Source organism: Theropithecus gelada, chromosome 9 (assembly GCF_003255815.1).
Source record: "Theropithecus gelada isolate Dixy chromosome 9, Tgel_1.0, whole genome shotgun sequence".
NCBI classification, from domain to species: Eukaryota; Metazoa; Chordata; class Mammalia; order Primates; family Cercopithecidae; genus Theropithecus; species Theropithecus gelada.
In genome coordinates, this window is record NC_037677.1 from 19,529,309 (window position 1) to 19,537,936 (window position 8,628).

An 8,628-nucleotide genomic window follows, 5' to 3' on the forward strand; every position below is an offset into this window, starting at 1 on the left:
ATGGTGAAACCCTGTCTCTTCTAAAAATACAAAAATTGGCTGGGCGTGGTGGCACACGCCTGTAATCCCAGCTACTCGGGAGGCTGAGGCAGGAGAATCATTTGAACCTGAGGGTCAGAGGTTGCAGTGAGCTGAGATCACTCCACTGCACTCCAGCTTGGGTGACAGTGAGACTCTGTCTCAAAAATAAATACATTTAATTATTAGAGAAAAAACTGTAGGTTGTTATTTTTGCCTGGGTTTATTTTGAAGTGTGGCACATTGAAAAGTTACTGTAATGGATGCTATCAAATAAAATGGAGCAAACTATGAAAAGATTCCACATTAAGCCTACATCATGCTCCATGTCGCTGAGCATATGACATTTCTCTCTAGTTCTACCCTGTCTTGAAAACTGGAGTAGGCCGGGCGCGGTGGCTCAAGCCTGTAATCCCAGCACTTTGGGAGGCCGAGACGGGCGGATCACGAGGTCAGGAGATCAATACCATCCTGGCTAACACGGTGAAACCCCGTCTCTACTAAAAAATACAAAAAACTAGCTGGGCGAGGTGGCGGGCGCCTGTAGTCCCAGCTACTCGGTAGGCTGAGGCAGGAGAATGGCGTAAACCCAGGAGGCGGAGCTTGCAGTGAGCTGAGATCCGGCCACTGCACTCCAGCCTGGGCGGCAGAGCGAGACTCTGTCTCAAAAAAAAAAAAGAAAACTGGAGTAAAAGGTGGGTTATGAAACTGGCTGATTAACAAGGAAAGCAAGCTCACTAATAAATAGAAACTTTACTATGGAGAATTTTGAACACAGGCAAAAGTAAACAAAACCATAATGAACTTGGCACACATCCATCACCTCTTTCAACAATTCATGACAAATTGCCTTTAATTTATAACCCTATTAACTTACCACTTCTATATTATTTTAAGCAAATTCCATTCTGCCATTTCATCTGTAAATATGTAATATTTCTAAAAGATAACTTTTGTTCTAATGTAATCACAAAATCATTGTCAGACCAAAATGAAACAAACAAAAACAGTAATTCTCTAATAAAATCATATTTGATTACTGTTCAAGCTCCCCATTGTCTTGTGGATATCACAATGGCTTTTTCCTAGTGCAGTTGTTTGAATCAGTATCCAATTAGAGTGCACATATTGTGATTGGATGGTCTGTTTCTTAACTCTCTTACACTCCAGGTTTCTACTTCATCTCTTTTTTCGCTTACAATTTATTGAAGATAGGGGATTGTCTTAGGGACCCGTTCTACAACATAGATTATGCTGATGATGTCAGCACATATGGTTGTTCAACATTGTTCACATGAGCTGTTCAACATTACTTAATGACTTGAAAATATTTTTTATTAGTTTTAGAAAACAATTTTCAAATATTGCTTTGGCTACATTCGCCTTCGTTCCTCTGGGATTCCACTTAACATTTATTAGTTCTTTTTGCTTAATTCCCTATGTCTCTTCTATATTTTCCTGTATTTTCTACTCTTGTGTCTCTCTCCATTCCAAGAATTTACTACTTTTTTTGTATGTTTGTTTGTTTTTGAGACAGGGTCTCGCTCTGTTGCCCAAGGTGGAGTGCAGTGGCATGACCTCGGCTCACTGCAACCTCCTTCTCCGGGTTTCAAGCAGTTCTCCTGCCTCAGCCTCCTGAGTAGCTGGGATTACAGGTGCCCGCCACCACACCCAGCTAATTTTTGTATTTTTAGTGGAGATGGGGTGTCACCATGTTGGTCAGGCTGGTCTTGAACTCTTGACCTCAGGTGATCCACCTGCCTTGGCCTCCCAAAGTGCTGGGATTACAGGCATGAGCCACCGTGTTCGGCCAGAATTCTGACCTATATAACAGTTTATCAGTTTTTTTCATCTGTGTCTAATTTTAAAAATCCACTTACTGAATTCTCAATTTCAGTATTTTTTTTTTTCGGTTTGACACAGTTATTTTAAAGCCTGTGTCTGATAACTTGATCATGTGGTTCCCCTGTGGGTCTGTTTCTGCTTTTCATGATTTGACTTCTCTCCTGGTATACCTGGTGGTGGCAGTGGTGGCTTTGTATGTTGACATTGGCTGGGAGAAATAGTAGGAATTACTTCGAGGGAGGATGGTGTTTTCTCTTCCTTCAGAAAGGATTTACTTTTGTTTCTGGAAGGTGAGTAGGGGTATTTATGATCCTGGATCACTTTAATCCGGAAAGGGTTTGAGATGTTCAAGTTGGATTCAATTCCAGATTCTAGTTCGTCGTTACTCGCACTGTGTTGGGGAAGATCTCAGTCCAAAGCCTGGAGTGCTGACCAGGGCCCCTTTTCCTTGGCGGGCCCTGAAGTCCTTTTTGTCTCCTATCCCTGCAAGTCTTTTGAAACCTCTGCTCCGTCTGATCTACCTCATCAGCAGATGTCCCTCGGGGGAAGCAACCCCAAATACCAGGCTCACCTGTTTAAGTCTGTTCCTTCACAGTTTTGTAATTTTTCACTGCCTTGTTAGCATGCTGATGCTTTCAAGCAGCTGTTTTGTTTTTCCAAGCTTCTTTCTCTCTTTCTCTCTCTTCCTTCCTTTCTTTCCCTTCCTCCCTCCCTCCCTCTTTCTTTTCTTTCTCTTTCTTGTTTCTTTCTCTTTCTTTCTTTTCTTTTTCTCTCTGTCTCTCCTCTCTCTCTCTCTTCCCCCCTTCCCCCAATCTCTCTCTCTCTCTCCAAGCAGCTGTTTTTGTTTTTCCAAGCTTCTTTCTCTCCCTTTTTCTTTCTATGTCTCCCTCCATCTTTTCTTTTTCTTTCCTTTTCCTTTTCCTTTTCTTTTCTCTTGAGATGGAGACTCACTCTGTCAGCATGTACCACCACACCCAGCTAATTTTTTACATTTTTAGTGGAGACAGGGTTTCACCATGTTGGCCGAGTTGGTCTCAAACTCCCGACCTCAGGTGATCCACCTGCCTCGGCCTCCCAAAGTGCTGGGATTACAGGCGTGAGCCACCGCACCTGGCCTATTTTGCCAAGCTTTTCTGGTTGTTTTCATTCAGTGAGAGAGTTGATGGATATTACCTAGTCTGCCATTACTGGACATCATTCTTTTTGACTCCAGCTTCTGATCTTTATATATATTTTATCTTATAGGAATGTGTACTATTTAGTTTGCTTCCTTGTAAGAAGCTTTCAGATGTCTCACTTGCTGGTGCCTGTTCAATTAAGCTTTGGATAACAGTACAAAATTTGGCCAACATGAATGCCTAGTTCACCACTAATGAAAGCTGGGCACTGCAAATGTTCTGCTGTGCTTCAAAAATCAGAAGTTGCCAGCTTTTATATCTAGACTGTGATTTCCTCAGAGAGGATTTTGTATATGCCAATTCAAAGTTTAAATTTGTGCCATGTGTGAATAAGTGCACAAAATGCCCAAATAAGAATGAGAAAAATATCTCCTTTTCCCATCCACATTGAGATACCTGAAACAGCTATGAAATACAGTTTTTCTTCCAGTTTTCCAAAATACTTATTTGAGTTGAGACCAAGAATGGAGCATTTTAGGCCAAAATGCTTTTTGAAAATTTTATGATTTATGACTTTAGAAAAAATCTCTTTTGGACTTTAAGCATGTTATTTTTAGGATGTCTTATTCATGAACAAAACAAATTTTTTACGTAGGTGAAATAATTTAGGTGTTTGTATAAGTCAGTTATCTCTATAATATATGACTTTTATATTTGTGTTTTTCAGTTACATTCAGTAGCCCACATTTGTTTAGTAACAAAATTAACAAAAATTGCTGTCATTATTTTGAGTTAATTTTCAACTTGTATTTTTAATTTGCTGAATACATTCTAGCACTATTGTATTGTCAGAGACCTTAATTCAAGTCTTTAAATATTTAATAAAATTATGTTAAAAACTGAAATTATTTGATGTTTTAATTTTGATTGCTCTGGACAAAGACAGTATTTACATCTTGATGCTTCAGGATAAAAGTTGCATTAAACAGTACTTGAATTTAAATGTGGTTTAAAATGTTTCTTAATTCTAAAGCTTTTTGTAGTTTCTATTTTCTAAGCAATATTAGCTATATTGGATCTTCTAGATGAAAGATTTGACTATGATTAAATATGTACAGTGCCATCCTGGAATAGATTTTATTCATAGATTAATAAAATATGTGCAGCATGATTTAGGAGAAAATATTTTAGGACATTAAATTTAGTTACATAAGCTACAGTCTGTTTTAAATTCTGTGCAACCAAAATCTGTTTTGCTTTAAAAAGAAAAAATGTTCAAATTTCACTGGGAAATGTAGAGTATTTGTTTTCCAAGACCATCAAAATTATACCCAATCATACTTTCAGGAAATTTTCAAAATATTAGATTTAGCTTTTCAACGTAATGATGATGATTATTGTTTAATTTTCTTAGCTGCACTTACCAGTATTAAGAACACTCTGATTTCGTTACATGTTTCTTATAGTACCTCCTTGGTTCAAATGTAATTCTTTTCTGATATTGAATAAACTGTAATGTCAAGGACCTAGCACAATGCCTGGTATATATTTGGTAATCAATACACATTACTTTCTTTCCCTTATCATGTTGTTAGCTACTGATTTCTAAAGGTATTGAGAAATGATCGCAAGAAAAATTTAGGAGCTCAACTTCCATTCTAAATCTTTTTTTTTTTTTTTTTTTTTTTTTTTTGAGACGGAGTCTTGCTTTGTCGCCCAGGCTGGAGTGCAGTGGCGCCATCTCGGCTCACTGCAAGCTCCACCTCCCGGGTTCACGCCATTCTCCCGCCTCAGCCTCCGAGTAGCTGGGACTACAGGCGCCCGCCACCTCGCCCGGCTAGTTTTTTGTATTTTTAGTAGAGACGGGGTTTCACCATGTTAGCCAGGATGGTCTCGATCTCCTGACCTCGTGATCCACCCGCCTCGGCCTCCCAAAGTGCTGGGATTACAGGCTTGAGCCGCCGCGCCCGGCCCCCATTCTAAATCTTTAAACTTCTTTTTCTAAAAGAAAGATTCAAACTAACGCATGATGTTTTAGGCGTAATTCTGTACCGACCGCTGAGACATCTATCCTCAGGAGCACACACCCCGGAAAATCTCCTCCCCGTGAGTGTGATTGCAATCTGAATTTGATGGAATAGTCATTCCCTTGACTGAGTTGCATTAGGTTGCAAAGGTGATGGTATAATTATTTCTGTGATTATATTATATAATATGACTCCTTCTTAGTAGGCTGGAGAGAGAAATTCCTGCTGGCTTTGAAGAAGTAAACTGCCATGTTTAAGAGGGCCATATGGCTAGGACCTGAGGGTGGCTTCTAAAAGTTGAGAGCAATTCCTGCTGACAGCCAACAAGAAGTCAGGGCTATCAGTCCCAGCCAAAAGGAGACTGTGAGAGCTTTATTCATAACAAGTTTGCCACCAAAATATATGTATTGTGAAAACCACCACTAAACCCATTTATGCCTAATGTTCCATTACTGGAATGCTAAGCTTGTGGGAGTTATTTATATCCTGTTGAAGGTCATTGCCAAGGTCTGATTCCCTGCCCCTCCCCCCACCCCCAATTTGCAACCTCTGGCATAAATGGGCTAAGGCTAAAATGGGAAAAACAAAGAATCATATCAACATTGCTGTTATTGGATATGTGGATTCAGGCAAGCCCACCGTCTGATCGACAAAAGAACCATCAAAAAATGTGAGAGGGAGGCTGCCAAGATGGAAAAGGGCTCCTTCAAGTATGTCTGAGTCTTGTAAAAACTGAAAGCTGGATGTAAGCAAGGTTTCACCGTTGCTAACCCCTGTGGAAATTGGAGCCACCAAGTATTATGTAACCATCATTGATGCTCCAAAACAGACTTTTTAAAAAGCATGATTATGGGCACATCAGAGAAACATTCTCTAGAGCTTCCATAGGAATACAGCTCTTCCAATACCCTGATTTTTAGGATTTCTGGGCTCCAGAATGGTAAGATAATGAATTTGTGGTATTTTAAGCCACTAAGTCTGTGAGAATTAGTGCAGCAATGGAGAAATAATGCACTCAACATCAGAAGAGCCTCTTAACATGGAAGAAACCAAAACAAAGTAACTCGAAGGACAGAAACTATACAAGAACAAGAACCTCTCAAGGATGAAAACTTTTCCTATACTTGGAGAGACAATATACTTGCAAAAACAAGTGAATATATGCATCCACTAAAGAATAGAATCATACATATACATAGCAAACACTCAGAACAAAAAATTCTTGAAAAGTGAAATATAATAATGGAATTTTAAAATACAATATAAGGGCTGGTGGATAAAGTTAAGGAAATTTCCCCCAAGCAAAGATTAAAGAAAGATAATAGGAGAGAGAAAACAAGAAAGAAAGAGTAAGCAAATTAAAGGAGCAGAGCAGTAGGTCCAAAATCTGAATAACAGAGGAAATCATCAACAAAAAAAGTTGCCGGAACTGAAGGATATGCACTGTCAACTTGACAACATTCACTGAGTAACCAGCACAATGTGTAAAAATAAACTCACACTAAAGCACATTACCATGAACTTTGGTGGGTACAATTAGAAGATTCTATAGGGCTCCAGGAAGATGGGGGATGGGGAGAGAAGGAAAGATTATGTACAAAGAAACCAAAGGGCGTATGAAAAGGAATATATCAGGAATCAAAATAGGTTTGATCTTTTTAACATCATCGTGGAGTAGCAAGATAATGGTCAGTGCCTTCAAAGTTCTGGTGGAGAAAGACTTCTAACCTGGAATTCTATACCTAGCCAAACTGTCATAAATTGATGCAGGAAAAAATATTCTTACAGAAGCACCCTTATTATTTCACTGAGGGGTGTCTTCCATCAAAATGAAAGAGCAAATCAAGAAAGAGGAAGATGGAATTCAGAAAAAAAAAGGAGGAAATTGAAGACAATATCATATGATAGGAGATCTCCGAAATGCCCAAGGAACAGTCCTTGAAGTTCTTTTCTTTTTTTCTTATTGATTTTTTTATTTTTACCATCCCCATGGATACCATGGATGAAGCTCTTTTCTATCAACAACAACTCACCATGAAATTATTACCTTTTTTCAAATGGAGTATAATTGGCATGTCAGAAACTATGCATATCTAAAATGTACAGTTGTATAGGTTCTGACGTGTACATCAATCACCAAAATCAAGATACTAAATATGTTCGTCACCTCCAAAGTTTTCATGATGCATCTTTGTATCCCTCCCTCTTCTTCTTTTCTGCCTCTGCTCCATTCCCAACCCAGGCCCTAGGCAAGCACTTATCTGCTTTCTATAACCATGGATATTTGTATATTCTAAAAAATATTATAAGGGGAAGATACAGTATGTATTCTGTCTGACTTCTTTTAATCTGCTTAACTGAGTTTCATCCATGTTTTTGCATATATTGATAATTCTTTTTTTTTTTTTTGAGACAGGGTCTTGCTCTGTTGCTTAGGCTGGAGTGTAGTGGCATAATAATGGCATAGTTCAATCTTTTATTGCCGAATATTGTTCCATTTTATTAATCATTTGGGTTGTTTCCAGTTTGGGGCTGTTATAAGTAAAACTTCTGTGACCGATCGTATACAAGTCTTTATATGAACATGTGCTTCCTTTTTCTTGGGCAAATGCCTAGGAGTGGAAGTAATGCATCACATAGTATATATATATTTGGCTTTTCAAAAAATTGTCAAATTGTTCTCCAAAGTGGTTTTAAATTTCACTTTCTTATGATATGTATATTAATAGTTCCACTTCCTCCTCACCTTCACCAACATTTAATATCGTCAGGCTTTTAAATTTTAGCCATTTAAAGATGTTATAGTCACTCTTTATAAGAAGGATGGACCCTCACCCAGAATTTGTTTCAGATTCCAATATTGATAATGCCACGCTCACACACAGACACACATCCCAAAAGATGTGAAAGGCCTTGTTACATAATGAGTCTCTGAGAAGATCAGGGAAGGCTTCCCAGCTGGTTTGAAAACGGTTTGAGTGCTCGCTTCTGCAGCACATGTACTAAAATTGGAGTGATACAGAGAAGATTAGTATAGACCTGCACAAGATGACAGGCAAATTCGTGAAGCATTCCATATTTTAAAAAACGAAAATAAAAAGAAAATGGCTTGAGAGGCTGGGTGCGATGGCTGGGGCCTGTAATCCAAGCACTTTGGGAGGCCAAGGCAAGCAGATTGCTTGGGCCCAGGAGTTCAAGACCACCTTCGGTAACAGACCCTGTCTCCACAAATAATAATTTATGTGTGTTTTTTTTTTTTTTTTTTTGAGGCAGGGTCTTGCTCAGTCGCCCAGGCTGGAGTGCAGTGACACGATCAGGGCTCACTGCAGCCTCGAATTCCTTGGCTCAAGCAATCCTTCTGCCTCAGCCCCCCAAGTACCCCTAAGTAGCTGGCACTATGGGCACACACAACCATGCCTGGCTAATTTTTCTGAATTTTAATAGAGATGGGGTTTTGCTATGTTGCCCAGGCTGGTTTTGAACACCAGAGCTGAAATGATCCTCCTGCCTCAGCCTCCCAAAGTGCTGGGATTACAGGCGTGAGCCACTGTATCTGGCCTACAAATAATAATTTTAAAAAATTAGACAGGCATGGTGGCATCTGCCTGTGGTCCCAGCTA

At 39.2% G+C, this 8,628-nt stretch overlaps 1 non-coding gene across 1 annotated transcript; it reads left to right on the forward strand.

Moving 5' to 3' along the window:
- The first annotated feature begins 7,986 nt into the window (after positions 1-7,986).
- Positions 7,987-8,091, forward strand: LOC112632225. The gene has a single exon (XR_003121295.1). It is a non-coding gene; the product is annotated as a U6 spliceosomal RNA (small nuclear RNA).
- The last annotated feature ends 537 nt before the right edge of the window (positions 8,092-8,628 follow it).